General features: G+C 40.7%; 1 non-coding gene across 1 annotated transcript; it reads right to left on the reverse strand.

Moving 5' to 3' along the window:
• Positions 1-15044: 15044 nt before the first annotated feature.
• On the reverse strand, positions 15045-15151 carry LOC143405394 (U6 spliceosomal RNA). Its single transcript, XR_013092091.1, has one exon. It is a non-coding gene; the product is annotated as a U6 spliceosomal RNA (small nuclear RNA).
• Between the last annotated feature and the right edge of the window lie 548 nt (positions 15152-15699).

The raw sequence follows: 15699 nt of genomic DNA on the forward strand, positions 1-15699 counted from the left end.
TTTAGTTCATAGGACTTTGAATCAAGAGGAACTGTACCTGAGAAGCTGCATGTAAGCAACTGCAGCTTTCGGAGCTGTTATCAGATTTGGGTGAGAATGGTCATAGGGTATTTAATCCAATCCTTGATGTATGTTCAGGGGACTAATGGGGGAATGATGTAATGGTCATTGATTTAATTTGAATTAGATTTGGCTGAAATGACAGAAACCCCAGAGTACCAATGGTTTAAACAAGATGGAAGGTTTTTTGTGCCCAGTACAGTGGCAACACCCATAATCCTATCGGCTCCCAAGGCTGGGACTGGAGGATTGCAAGTTCAAAGCCAGCCTCAGCAAAGGCAAGGCACTATGCAACTCAGTGAGACCCTGTCTAAATAAAATACAAAAAATAGGGCTGAGAATGTGGCTGAGTTCAATCCCTGGTACAAAGAAAAAAAAAAAAGATGGAAGTTTTTTTGTTGTTGTTGTTTTTAATGTAAAAATCTAGAGGTATATGCTCCTGCATTGATATTGTAGCTCCATTCTACAAAGCCCTTAGGGAATCAGAGGACCACTTGGTAAGCTGTTACCAACTCTCTTCTCTGTCATGCTTAAGGTATTACTCTCACAATTCTATTCTCCAATGGACCTCCAACCACACATCCCAAGCAGAAGGATAGACAAAGGAGAAGAGGGGAAAAGGGACATGTGCTTGCTGCCTCTTAAAGAAGGTTATTGGAATCCACCACAGTAGACTTTTATTACTTCATTTTGGTCAGAACTTCATCATTTGACCACATCTAGCCACGAGAAAATCTGAGAAATATCATCTTTATACAAGGGGGTCATGTGCGTAGCTAAAAATTCTGTTACTGAGTGAAAGCCCTGTCCCAGGAGGAGCAGTGGCAGAAAGGCAGTCTGGTAGGCTGGAGTGCAGGCAGCTGCTCAGAGCCCACCAAGCCGGCGCAGGCCTGAGGCACAGTCATTGTTGCACTGTGGCCCCCTGGCCCAGCCAGTGAGAAAGCTTCCTCCACACAGCATCACAGTTCTGAACCTCAAGCATCCATGTTCTGCTGACCTCAACCTCCTGGAAAGCTGGCACTGCAGGTCTGCAGCTGGAAATGGATGTGGGGCAGAACTGATTGGCAACTCAGGGTTAACCAATAGCGTTAGTATTTTTCCAAACCCTAATTAGCATAAATTTGCATCAATAGCATTGACCCCAGTGCTATATAATCCCTAGAATAACACACTCAGAGGAAGGACTTTATTGGGTCCGCTCTGGCCCAAAAGGAGTTCTGTTTCTATTCACACTTGAATACTCCTATTTTTAAACTCACTCAACCTTGTCTGTGGATTTCATTCTTTGAATTTACAAGACAAGATCCCAGAAAGAAGAAGTTGGCGGCAAGCTCTGGGGTCTACTGCAACACTGGAGAGCATAACCTATCCTTAAGAACTACAACATACAACATGGTAGTGGGGACAAATCAGGCTTTTCCCACTGTGACTCTCAGAGCTGACAGGAACAGGCATCACCGCTGCCTTGGTTAGTTGCTAACACTATAACAGGCTTTTTTGGTGGTAGAGGCCTGAAGTGTATCTAGACTCCACCCGCCAGCAGAAGCAGACAATCTAGTTTCATCTCAAATTCTGGTTTCATTACTATGAAAGAAGGAGAGAAGAAATATTGAGGGACAGCTAACATTCTTCTATAGTCAATGTAGTTACTTTGAACCAGCCTCCAGAACTGTAAGAAACTAATTTTTTAAAATATTTTTTTAGTTGTTGATAAACCTTTATTTAATTTATGTATTTATATGCGTTGCTGAGAATCAAACCCAGCGTCTCAGACATGCTAGGCAGGTGCTCTGCCACTTGAGTTACAACCCCAGCTCGAGAAATTAATCTTTGTTGTTTAAAACTAATAGAGAGGAGCTGGGGTGGTGGCTCAGAGGAAAAGCACTCGCCTAGCATGCGTGAGGCACTGAATTCGATCCTCAGCACCACATAAAAGTTAAATAAATATATTGTGTCCACCTACAATTAAAGAATAAATGTTAAAAAAAAAAAAAGCTAATAGAGGGGCTGGGGTTGGGGTTGTTTCTCAGTGGTAGAACACATGCCTACCATGTGTGGGGTGCTGGGTTTAATTCTCAGCACCACATATAAATGAATGAATAAAGTAAAGGAGTCCATCAACAACTAATATATATATATGTATATATAATAAAAAATTATTTAAAACTAAAAGAGCTGGGCGCCCTGGTGCACGCCTATAATTCTAGCTGCTCAGGAGGCTAAGACAGGAGGATTGCAAGTTCAAGACCAATTTCAGCACCTTAGAGAAACTCTAAGGACTTAGCAAAACCCTGTCTCAAAATAAAACATGAAAAAAGGGCCAAGGATGTGGTTCAGTTTTAATAATCCTGGGTCTGGTCCTTGGTCTCAAAAATAATATTAATAATAGAGCCAAGTACAATGGTATACATTTGTAATTCCAGGGACTTGGGAGACTTGAGTTTTAGACCAGTTTGGGCAACTTAGCAGGACTCTTATCTCAAAATTTTAAAAATAAATAAATAAACAAGAAAGTATATAGAGTAAGCCAATACATAGTATATACTACAGTCCATCATTTTGTAAATTATTAATCCATATGACCCTCTTCTCATACTTAAAAACAAAACAACAACAACAAAAAACAGCAGCAACAAAACATGCCTATATTTTGAAGCTACTATAATTCTTATTTCTGAAACTGGAAAAACAGTATCTGCTCATAAGGAAACTGTTGGCATTTATCATTTCCTTCCTCTGTTCCTCATTTTATGTTCCATACTATCTTTAGTCTTGATCTATTTTTTATTTTTATTTATTTACTTATTTGGGTGCTGGGGATTGAATTTAGGGCCACTTGACCACTGAGCCACATCTCCAGCCTTTTTATGCATTTTATTAAGAGACAGGGTCTCACTGAGTTGCTTAGTGCCTTGCTTTTGGTGAGGCTGGGTTTGAACTATTGATTTTTCTGCCTCAGTCTCCTAAGCTACTGGGATCACAGATGTGTGCCACCACACCCAGCTCTATTTTTTAATTTTAAATTCCATTTTATTAAATATCAAGATTGATTATAATCTTTTGGATTCTTTTCCCTGTATGTTTGGTGTTACTTTTCCTATTTTCAAGTTTTCTGTTCTTATTGCTTTTTTTTTTTCTTTTAATTGTAGTTTTTATTTTATTTATTTATTTTTATGTGGTGCTAAGAATTCAACCCAGGTCCCAGGATCTCGCATGTGCTAGGCAAGCGTTCCACTGCTGAGCCACAACCCCAGCCCTGTTTCTTATTGTTTTAAATAAGTTTTGACTAGTTATCTTTGGAATTTAAAACAATCTAGTCTGTGACTGGGAATGTGGCTCAATGGTAGAACACTCACCTAGCGTTCATGAGATTTTGAGTTCCATCCCCAGCACTATGAAAATATACAATTCATTAACTTAAAAAATTAGAAATCTGGTTGGGTATGGTGATACATGACTGTAATCCCAGCAGCTCAGGAGAGTAAGGTAGGAGGATACTGAGTTTAAAGACAGGCTCAGCAACTTAGGGAGGCCTTGAGCAACTCAGAAAGACCCTGTCTGTAATAAAATATAAAAAAAGGGCTAGGAATGTGGTTCAGTGGTTAAGTGCCCTTGGGTTCAATTCCTGGTACCACAAGGGGAAAAAAAAAAAAAAGGAAAGAAATCTTGTCTGAGAGTCTTTGCCTTTTAATTTTGAATTTAACTCAGCTGATTTTATTATATTTACAACTAAGATTTACTTTTGTGTATTATTTTATATTTTTAAGTGGTTGTTTATCCCTATAGTCCATTGGTTACATTGTGTTTTTTTCTGTTATATGTTATGTTTTGTTTTTGGTGATGCTGGGAATTGAACCAGGGCCTTGTGCATGCAAGGCAAACACTCTACCAACTGAGCTATATCCCAGCCCTGTTATGTGTATATTTTAAAAAATAATTTTAGTTGTTGTTGGACACAATACCTTCATTTTTTTTATTTATTTTTATGTGGTGCTAAGGATGGAACCCAGTGCCTCACACATGCCAGGGAAGTGCCCTGCCACTGAGTCACAACCCCAGCCCCTTGCCTGCTATATATTTATACTTTGTTCTTATTGTGGTTGCCCATATTCTCATGTTTTTTGCTCCTATGGATATAATAAATATTATTAATATATATTTCTTCCCCTTAATAAGAATACACTTACATATACCCTCTTTCTTTTCCACCCCCTCCAATATTGATATTCTTCATTATGGATTTTTTTTTTTCTGATGTAAACCATTTTCTGTAAAGACAAAGGTAGACTTTACAAAGGTAAAGTCTACAAATACTAAGGCATTTGGACATTTATCTCCCCTATCTCTTGTAGCATCTCCTGGATTTGTTTCTCATCTTGAGTACTTTTGAAGCCAGAATTAGACTGGTAGTCAGCATAGATAGGTAAATTGAGTCAGATTGGATCAAGGAGGCCAGTTTTGAGCGAGTCCAGCAAGTTGGAGACTGTGCCCTGAGGGACTGAAATGTTAATCCCTTCAGAGCCCTTCCTCCACCCTTATCAAGAACCTCTGCTTGCACCAACCCTTTGCTAAGGTAATCTGTCCCAGGAATTGCCCCTCCCTACAGGGAGCTACAAAGTTGTTAATTAATGAGTCCTTGGCTGCTCCATCCTGCCCTTCCCTGTTCAACCCACCTGTTACCCACCTTTTAGCCATCCCGCTGAGCATTCCTGGGCCTAGTAAAATGCCTAGTCACCTACACTGGAAAGAGAAAGATAAGGGGAAGAGGGCAGGAGAACAAAGGAAACCTAGGACATATAAAAGGGCAGAACACCTCACTTCTTGGGATACCAGGATACCAACTATGGCCGCCTTCTCCCTCCTGGGAGAAGTCTATGTTACCCCTTTTTAAATAAATCCTGCTTTACATGCTTGCCTCAGGGGGCTTCTCTAATGTTCAAACTTCAACATGTGAGGAAGCAGGACTCCTCACCCATAACCCTAAGTATCACTTTCTAAAGATGTTTTCAGTGGTTTCTTTTTTCTTTTCTTTCTTTTTTTTTTTTTTTTTTTGTGTGTGCAAAGTGTTTTTTGGTGTGCTGTTTTAGTCAGGTTTTCTGTCTCTGTGACCAAAGGCCTCACAAGAACAATTTTAAAGAAGGAAAAGTTTATTTGGGGCTTGTGGTTTCAGAGGTCTCAGTCCATTGACAGCTGACTCTGGGCTGTGAGGCAGAACATCATGACTGAAGGGTGTGGTTGAGGAAAGCAGCCCAAGACATGAACTCTGCTCCTCAGGGACAAATTGTATACCCCAAAGATGTGCTCCCAGTGCTGTATCTTCTTCAGCCACACCCTCCCTGCCTATAGTTAACCCAACTAATCCATTCAAGCTGATGAATGCACTGATTGGGTTAATACTCTCCTAACCCAATCATTTTCACCTCTAAACTTTCTTGCTTGCATTGTTGACATCTTAAATCTAATCCATAACATGTGCTGAAAAATATTTATACTCTAATATTCAAATGGCAATTTGAATAGATATAAAATTCTAGAGTCAAGGGCTGAGGTTGTGACTCATTGGCAGAGTACTTGCCTAGCACATATGAGGCACTGGGTTCAATCTTCAGCACTGCCTAAAAAAATAAATAAATAAAATTAAGTTATTAAAAAATTCTGAAGTCAATGTTCTTTCCTTTGGTACTCTGTTTTTTTTACCTTGTGTCAATGGTTCTATTGAGTGAGGTGGTATCAATTTGGTCTTCTAGTATGCCTTTACAATTTTCTCTTTGTCTTTCTGATATTTTTCATGGGCTGTTTTTCCATTTTATTTATTTATTAATTATTATTTTTGGCATGGGGATTGAACAACTGAGGGGCACTTGCCCACTGAGCCGCACCCCCAGCACTATTTTGTATTTTGTTTAGAGACAGGGTCTTACTGAGTTGTTTAGTGCCTCACTTTTGCTGAGGCTGGCTTTGAACTCTCAATCCTCCTGCCTCAGTCTCCTGAGCTGCTGGTGCGCCAATGAGCCCGACTTACATTTTATTTTAATGTGCTTAGGTATATATTCTTTCCTAACTCTCCTGTTTGGCAGTCTATGGGTCCTTTTAATCTAAGACCCATCCTTCCTTTCTTCCCTAATTCCTTCCTCCTTTCCTTTCTTCCCCAGGGCTTCACACATGCTAGACAAGTGCTATACCACTGAGTTACATCCCCAGCCCTTTTATAAATTTTATTTTGAGACAGGGTCTCATTAAGTTGCCCAGGCTGGCTTCCAATTTGCCATCCCCCTGCCTTAGCCCCCCTACTAATTGGAATTACAGTCATACATCATCATGTCCAGAAACCTAAGACCTTTCATTCTTTTTTAATTCTGGAAAGGTTCAATATTTAAAATATTATTTCTTCCTCTCTATTTTGTCCCTCTCCTTCTGGGACCCCTAATTTTTAAGATTTCCATGTTCTTAGCTTTCTCTCTCTCTCTCTCTCTCCACATGCATGCATGTGTTTTGCTGGGAGTTGAACCCAGCCTCACATATGCTAGGCAAGCACTGTATTACTGAGCTACATCTCTAGCCTGACTTTTTTAAATTATTATTATCTATTTTTTTTTTAATTTGTTCCTGCTGTTTTCTGGGAAAGTTCCTCAATCCAATCTTGAAATTTACTTTTTGATTTTTCTTAAACTGTATCCATTATGAAATTATTCTATTTCTTGTATTCTTTCTTTCAATTACATTTTCTTTCTTTTTTTTTTTTTTTTTGGAATTTCAATATTCATTTTTCAGTTTTTGGCGTACACAACATCTTTGTATGTGGTGCTGAGGATCGAACCCAGGCCGCACGCATGCCAGGCGAGCGTGCTACCGCTTGAGCCACATCCCTAGCCCCTCAATTACGTTTTCAATTCTAAAATTTCTTCTATATTCTTTTTATGCTCTCTCATTACTTTCTCTGGGGATTGAACCCATGGGCACCTGATCTCTGAGCTACATCTTCAGTCCTTTTTATTTTTTTATTTTGAGACCGGGTCTTAATAAGTTGCTAAGGGCCTCACTTAGTTGCTGAGGCTGAACTCAAACCTGTAATCCTGCCTCAGACTCCTGAGTCTCTTGGATTACAAGTGGGCACCTATATCCCCAGCTTCCTTTTAAATGTTTGAGCTTTCTATTTCCAAAAATTCTTAGATCATATATACAGCTTATATGTATAACAATAGCAATTCACTAAATCACACACATACTGTGAGTGTTGGGGTATGTGTGTGTAATTTAGCTGTTCATTTTTCTCATGGTGGTTGCATTTTGGCCTATGAACTCATGTGCCTTAGAGGTATGGGCTACTCCATCTTCTAATGAACTATTTCTCGAAGTGTAGTGAAGAACCAGATTTTTGTTGTTGTTGTTGCTCTTAATCTGTTATGAGTCTATTAACTACAGCAACATCAAATTTCTATAAAACTTTTAGCTGGGCACAGTGGCACATGCCTGTATCCCAGTGGCTTGGGAGGCTGAGACAGGAGAATCATGAGTTCAAAGTCAGCCTCAGCAATAGCGAGGCGCTAAGCAACTCAGTGAGACCCTGTCTCTAAATAAAAGACAAATTAAGGCTAGGGATGTGGCTCAGGTTGAGTGCCCCTGAGTTCAATCCCTGGTGCCAAAACAAAAAAGAAAAGGATCAAGGACTGAAGTTCTTGAGCCACTGGAATTCAAGCCACTGCACTTAGCTTGAACCATGTTTTGATAGGACTGTCCCATTGTGTGCTGGGAAGGGGTGTTGGTCAGATGGCATACTATGTTAGTCTATCCAACCATTGCCTTCCTTCACTCCAATAGGATTCCACATTCCAAGCCCACTGCCATGTGACTTTCAGTGCTTTTGTGTAGAGTGCTATTCCCTGCCTCATTATCTGACTTGTCCTTGTGACTTGCTTGGGCCAATGAAATGTAAGCAGTGGCAGCATTCCAGTTCTGAGGAGGAGCTTGAAGAGGCATCATTCATTTCTATCAGTTTTCTTGTTATTTTCTGGTGCAAGAACAATGTAACCCAGGTAGGGGCTGCTCCTGCAACACATCACTCATGATGACCTATCTAGGTCATGAGTGAGTCACAGAAGCTGACCTGTGATCACCAGCATGTAATGTGAGCAAGAACTCTATGTTGATTTTTGTAATCAAGGATTGGCAAATTACAGATTATGAGCCAAATCCAGCTCCTTGTCTGTTTTTTAAAGTCCACGAGCTGAAAATGTTTTTTGTTCTGTTATTGCATTTTTGAAGGATTGAAAAGTAATCAAAAGAAAAATTACTATCTTATGTCATGTGAAAAATACATGGAATTCAAATTTTTGTGTTGATAAAGTTTTATTGGAACACAGTCATGCTCATTTATTTACATATTGTCTATGGCTGCTTCCATGCTACAGTGACACAGCTGAGTGGTTGCAAGGGAAACCATAGGCTCTGAAAAACCAGCCTCTACCTCAGAGCAAAGCCTGTCCAAGGAAGGGGGTGTGACCCTTGTTCTTGGAAAGACCCACAGAGCACTCCTAGGCACATATCCACCCTGCTGAGTTGTTTACCTACAAATAACAGGAGAGATCTGCTGAGCCAGGTGTCCCTGACTCAGTCAGGCTAGGTGGGGATCCATAGCAGCCCCCTAGCAGCCACCAATCAGCATTAGACAGGGAAATACCTGGGATGCCAGATGACCCTCCCAGTAGTTTATGGTGGTTGATAACAAGTTGGGAAACCATGTATTTCAGCATGTACACCCGTCTTGGCTTAAACCAATCAGTTCAAATGAATACCCCTTTTGTACTGACCAATCACCCTTACCCAACTTGTTCCTGCCAGTGAATGTGCTAATCATGTTTTAGAGTTGTTATTTGATTTTCCCATGGTGTGTGATGATTTGCTATGATGTATGTGAAGTCCCTGCCCTCTCCAAAGAATGTATAAAACTGCGCAAACCCTGGGCTGGGAGCCTCTCAGCGTCACCAGTTGCTGTGTGTGTGTGTGCGCGCAGAGGACCAAGCTAGCTCGCAATAAACACCTCTTTGCTGCTTACATCCATCTTGGGTCTCTGGTGGTCTTTGGGGGTCCCGTATTCGAGCATAACACCTGCCTTCCCCAAAGAGTGTATAAAACTGTTGCAAACCCTGGGCTCGGGGCCTTTCAGCACCACCAGTTGCTGCGTGTGCAGAGGACCGAGCTAGCTCGCAATGAACACCTCTTTGCTCCTTACATCGATCTTGGTCTCTGGTGGTCTTTTGGGGGTCCCGAATTCAAGCATAACAGCCCATCCCTCAGAGCCCAAGATATTTACTACCTGGCCCTTTACAGAAAAGACTTGCTGGCCTCAGAGGTTTTGAGGTTGGTTGTTACCTTGGCAAAGATGAGTAACATAGTCAAGATGAGGTCAGGAAGAGAGGGAGTAGACCCGGGGAAAGGAGTGCCAGGCACCACGAACCCTCTCGGTCTCCCCCATGTGCTGTCACTGTGCAGAGGCTAGGGCCTTGCAACTCTTAGGAAGAAGCAGCATCAGGAGGAGGTGTGATTCCTTGGCCTCAGGTTCTGGAGAAACTGCCAGAGCGAAGTCCACCTGCCCACCCCCACTTCCATCCCCAGCAGAACTTGGCATTTCCTGATTTTCCTTGGTCAGTGCTGCTTTACTGGGCTTTTAAATCCTGGGCTTCACTCCCTCCCTCCCTTTCTTTCTTCTTCCTCCTCCTCCTCTTCCTCCTCCTTCTTTTTAGTTGTAGTTGGACACAATACCTTTATTTTTTTTATATTTGTGTGGTGCTGAGGACTGAACCCCGGGCCTTGCAGTTGCTAGGCGAGTGCTCTACCACTGAACCGCAACCCCAGCCCTCTCTTTCCTTCTTTCTTTCTTGCTTTTTCCCATTGTAGAAAAATTCATATAACATAAAATTTACCATCTTAACCATGTTCAGGTGTACCATTCGGTGGCATTAATGTTTTGAAACCAACACCACTATTCACTTCCAGAACCCTTTCATTGTCAGAAGGATGAAACACAAAGTCTATACCCATTGAAGAGTAACCCACCCCTCAACCCTGGCTGTCAACCAATCTCTTTGTTTTTGAATTTGCCTATTCTAATCATTTCCTCAGGCCCTTTAGAATTAGTGTGTGTGTGTGTGTGTGTGTGTGTGTGTGTGTGTGGTGCTGGGGATTGAACCCAGGGCCTCATGCCAATTACATCTCAATCCTTTTTTTTTAAATTGTATTTTGAGTTAGGGTCTTGTGTCTGGCTTTTAATTTAATTTATTTTTTTTTCCCCTCTCTCTGGTATTGGGAGTTGAACCCAGGGTGCCTTATCAGTGATCCACATCCCCAGCCCTTTTTTTTTTTTTTTTTTTGAGATGGAGTCTTGCTAAATTACTGAGGCTAGTCTTGGACCTTCGATTCTCCTGCCTCAGACTCCTGAAGCACGCATCATGTACCTGACTTTTAAACCTATGCTTTGTATATTTATTATTCCAGTGACCATAGCTCCCTCATGCCACAATTCAAAACACATCATCTAACAGTGAACTACTTTCCAATTTTGGATTTACTTTTCACAAAAATATTTACAAAGGGAATCAAAATTAACTCTAATTTTCATTTAATGTTTCTTTACTTAAAAGAATGTCTTACTAAAAGTTACTGGTTAATTTAATATTAAGCTAGAATTGCCACAATCATTCTGTTTTCCTACCACATTGGTTAAAAATGTTACCCAGAACTATCATGTTTCTATTGAATTATTTTTGCTATTTAATTACATAAGTAATATTTGAAAAGCAGTCTTATAAAAGATTTAAGCAATCCAGAAGTACACATCATTAAAAGTCAAAGTCCTCATTTATTGCAACTAATTATGCTAGCCCCAAATTATCCATGACCTTCAATTGGCTTGATGGTCTTTTCTTCTTGGTATTGAAGGCTTGCCAGGATGGCCTGGTAGTAAGTACATTCCTCTAGGCGGCAGGAGGCTTGTTTGCCAAGCTCCTAAGGGCATCAGTTATATTGTTCTGGTGCTTCATCACTTTGTCAGGAGGGTTCATTGTAGGGGCCACTCTCAATCCACAAGTTGGTCACAGGCATGACCCACTCTTTCCTCTAGATCTGTTGTTGCTCAAGCACAACATTCCGCAAGACCCACTCAGCACCCACACCTGCCACGCTGGCTGGTCAGGCTGATTCCAGAAATGTGGGGGAGTTGATGTCTTTGGGGGAGTATTTTGTATCTTAGTCTGTTTCATGTTGCTATAATAATTACTTGAGGCTGGGATATTCATGAAGAAAAGAATTTTAAGCCAGGTGTGGTGGAGGCCCTGGGTTCGATCTGCAGCACCACATAAAAATAAATAAATAAAGATATTGTGTCCAACTAAAAAATAAATATTAAAAAATAAATAAAATAAAATGGGCTGGGGATGTAACTCAGTGGTGAAGTGCCCCACAGTTAGATACCTAATCTCTCACACACACATACACACATACATCGAAGTTTATTAGGTTCACAATTCTGGTGGTTGGATGGTTCCAACAGCATGGTGCCTGTGAGAGTCCCCTGGCTGCATCACAACATGATGTGAAAAAAGAAGCTAAGGGATGCTTGCAGAAGGGGGCAAGCATGTGGCATGGCCTCACTTTATAACAATGTGCTCTCATGAAAGCAAACGCCTGTGAGATCTAGCATACTCCTCAAGACCAGCATTAATCCGTTCATAAGGATGGAACCCCTACAACCTAGAGAGAGAGAGAGAGACAGAGACAGAGATACAGACAGAGGCAGAGGCAAAGAAAGAAAGAGACAGAGAGACAGACACTGGGATTTGAACCCAGAGCCATTCTACCACTGAGCTATATTTCCAACCCTTTAAATTTTTTTTGTTTTGAAATATGGTCGAGTTGTCCAGGCTGGCCTCAACCTTTGATCCTCCTCCTCAGTCTTCCATGTAGCTTGGACTACAGGTGTGTAACACCACACCCAGTTTCATTTAATACTTTTATAACCTTTCTTAATGTTTATAACTCTGATCCATTTAAATTTTTATTTTTAAGTGTAGCTTGGTAGCCAAGCCTTTAACATATGGACCTTTGGGAGACATTTATATTCAAAATATAGCACCTCTAATTCCATTCTTCTCCACAGTGGTTGCCATTGTTGTCAGTCTAATCTGTATCCTCTATAATTTACTCACATTGGTGAGATTTTTGTTGTATCTGTAATAGCATACTCTATCTTTTTTCCTCCAGGCCCATTTTTTTTTTTTTTTGTTAACGGGGATTGAAGTCAGGGGTACTCACTGAGCCACATCCCCAGTCCTATTTTGTATTTTATTTAGAGACAGGGTCTCACTGAGTTGCTTAGTGCCTTGCCATTGGCTGAAGCTGGCTTTGAACTCTTGATCCTCCTGTCTCCTCCTCCCAAGTCTCCGGGATTACAGGCATGCACCACTGGGCCTTGCTCCGAGGCTCATTTTTAAAAAATATGTTCTGGATATCTCTCTATGTCAGTACACACAAAACCAATCTATTATTTTCCCCAAATATTTTATTATAAAGATTTCCAATCCTACAAGAAGTTGAAAAAATTTTGCAGTGTTAAATACACAGTGGACACCTGTATCCTCAGCACCTAAATGCTTTGATTAATATTTTACTAGACTTGCTTTAGCTCATATCTATCTATTCCTCTGATTATTCATCCATTCATTTTCCTTTTGATGCTTTCCAGGGTAAATTGCAGGCATCAATACACTTTCTCCTAAAAAAAATCAGCATATAAATCATTGTTTGAAGTTCATGTTGTATATTTTTTGTTTGTTTCAAGGTAAAATTTATATACAATGAAAGGCAAAAATCTCTCTCTCTCTTTTTTTTTTTTTTGTTCCAGGGGTTGAATTCAGGGCCATGCGACCACTGAGCTGCATCCCTAGCCCTATTTTGTATTTTATTTAGAGACAGGGTCTCACTGAGTTAGCTTAGCACCTCACTTCTTAAAGCTGGCTTTGAACTCAGGATCCTCCTGCCTCAGCCTCCTGATCCACTAAATGCATTGGTCTGGACAAGGGGCCCTGGATTCTGCAAGAGGGCATAGCAGCAGTGAAAACTGATGAGGTTCCAGCCCATCCTGTGGGATCCCAGGTCATGCTTGAGGGTTCCAGGTGCTCTCATCTGCCCACTTGCATCCATCATCCCTTTTCCTTTTCCTGCCTGCATTTCTGCAGAAGAGATTTGCAGAAATAGAAATGCTATTTCTATTTGACATACTGACCAATTGCCCTTCAAAATTTTACATACTGACCAATTGTCCTTCAAAAAGGCTACAAACTGGGCTGGGGATGTGGCTCAAGTGGTAGCGCGCTCGCCTGGCATGCGTCCGGCCCGGGTTCGATCCTCAGCACCACATACAAACAAAGATGTTGTGCCTGCCGAAAAACTAAAAAATAAATAAACAAAGAGTAAAAAAAAAAAAAAGGCTACAAATTTGGGCTGGGGATATAGTTCAGTTGGTAGAGTGCCTGCCTCACATGCACAAGGGCCCTGGGTTCAATCCCCAACACTACAAAACAACAACAACAACAACAACAAAATACAAATTTGCATCAGGTTTGAGACCAGACTGCACAACTTTGCAAGACTCTGCCTCAAAATAAAAAATAAAAGAAGGCTGAACCCTGGCGAGGTGGTGCATACCTGTAATCCCAGCAACTTGGGAGGCTGAAGCAGAAGGATCACAAGTTCAAAGCCAGCCTTAGTAATAGTGAGGTGCTAAACAACTCAGTGAGACCCTGTTTCTAAATAAACATACAAAATAGGGCTGGGGATGTGGTTCAGTGATTGAATACTCCTGAGTTCAATCCCCAGTACCAAAAAGAGAAAAAAAAAACGGGGGGGGGGGGCGGGGGGGCGGGGCGCTCAGCTGAATATGTAGTCAATAATAGAGTACTCCTGGGTTCAATCACCAGTACAGGAAGAAAAAAAAAAAAGAGCATGAAGTTACTTATTTTCCCAAAATCTCATCAAAACTGCACATGATGAATCATTTTAATTGTTGCCAATTTAATTGTTTAAAAAAATAATAATTATCTTTCTTTTTTGATTTGTTTGTCCGCTGACCATCTTACCATGAGGCTGAACATCTTTTTTTAGTTGTAGATGGGCACAATACCTTTATTTTATTTATTTATGCTGTGCTGAGGATGGAACCCAGTGCCCCACACATACAAGACAAGTGCTCCATTACTGAGCCCCAACCCCAGCCTGAGGCTGAACATCTTTGTTATTAAATGTTATATTTCTTCAAGTAAAATATTTCTGTCCCCCGCTCCACATTCTAATGACAGATTCATATCTTTTATTTTCCTTCTTTCCTTCCTTTCTTTCTTCATATGGGGAGATTGAACCAGGGCAAATTAATCACTGAGCCACATCCCCAGCCCTTTTTGTATTTTTCTTTTAAATTTTTTTTTTTTAATTTTTGGTTGTTCAAAACATTACATAGTTCTTGATATATCATATTTCACACTTTGATTCAAGTGGGTTATGAACTCCCATTTTTACCCCGTATACAAATTGCAGAATCACATCAGTTACACTTCCATTGATTCATATATTGCCATACTAGTGTCTGTTGTATTCTGCTGCCTTTCCTATCCTTTACTATCCCCCCTCCCCTCCCCTCCCCTCCCCTCTTCTCTCTCTAACCCCTCTACTGCAGTTCATATCTCCCCCTTGTATTATTTTTCCCTTTCCCCTCGCTTCCTCTTATATGTAATTTTGTATAACCCTGAGGGTCTCCTTCCATTTCCATGCAATTTCCCTTCTCCCTCCCTTTCCCTCCCACCTCTCATCCCTGTTTAATGTTAATCTTCTTCTCATGCTCTTCGTCCCTACTCTGTTCTTAGTTACTCTCCTTATATCAAAGAAGACATTTGGCATTTGTTTTTTAGGGATTGGCTGGCTTCACTTAGCATAATCTGAAAAATATGGAACGCTTCACGAATTTTCGTGTCATCCTTGCGCAGGGGCCATGCTAATCTTCTCTGTATTGTTCCAATTTTAGTATATGTGCTACCGAAGCGAGCACTTTGTATTTTATTTTGAGACAGGGTCTCTATGAGTTGCTTAGTGCCTCACTAAATTACTGAGGCTGGCTTTGAAAGTGAGATCCTACTGCATCAGCCTCCTGAGCCCCTGGTATTACAGGTGTGCTCCATGGAGCCTGGCATGGACTTTTTCTTAAGAAGTTCTTTTTTTTTTAAATATTTATTTTTTTAGCTTTAAGTGGACACAATATCATTATTTTATTTTTATGTGGTGCTGAGAATCGAACCCAGTGCCTCATGCATGCTAGGTGAGCGTGCTACCACTTGAGCCACATCCCCAGCCCAAGAAGTTCTTTATGTATTATTAGTATTAATCTTTTTTTTAAATATTTATTTTTTAGGTGTAGATGGACACAACTCCATGCCTTTATTTTTATGTGGTGCTGAGGATCCAACCTGGGTCCTGCCCGTGCTAGGCGAGCACTGTACAGCTGAGCCACAATCCCAACCCCAATATTAATCTTTTTTTCATATTTATTTTTTAGCTGTAGTTTATTTATTTTTATGTGGTGCTGAGGATCAAACCTAG

Source organism: Callospermophilus lateralis, chromosome 7 (assembly GCF_048772815.1).
Source record: "Callospermophilus lateralis isolate mCalLat2 chromosome 7, mCalLat2.hap1, whole genome shotgun sequence".
Classification (NCBI taxonomy): Eukaryota; Metazoa; Chordata; class Mammalia; order Rodentia; family Sciuridae; genus Callospermophilus; species Callospermophilus lateralis.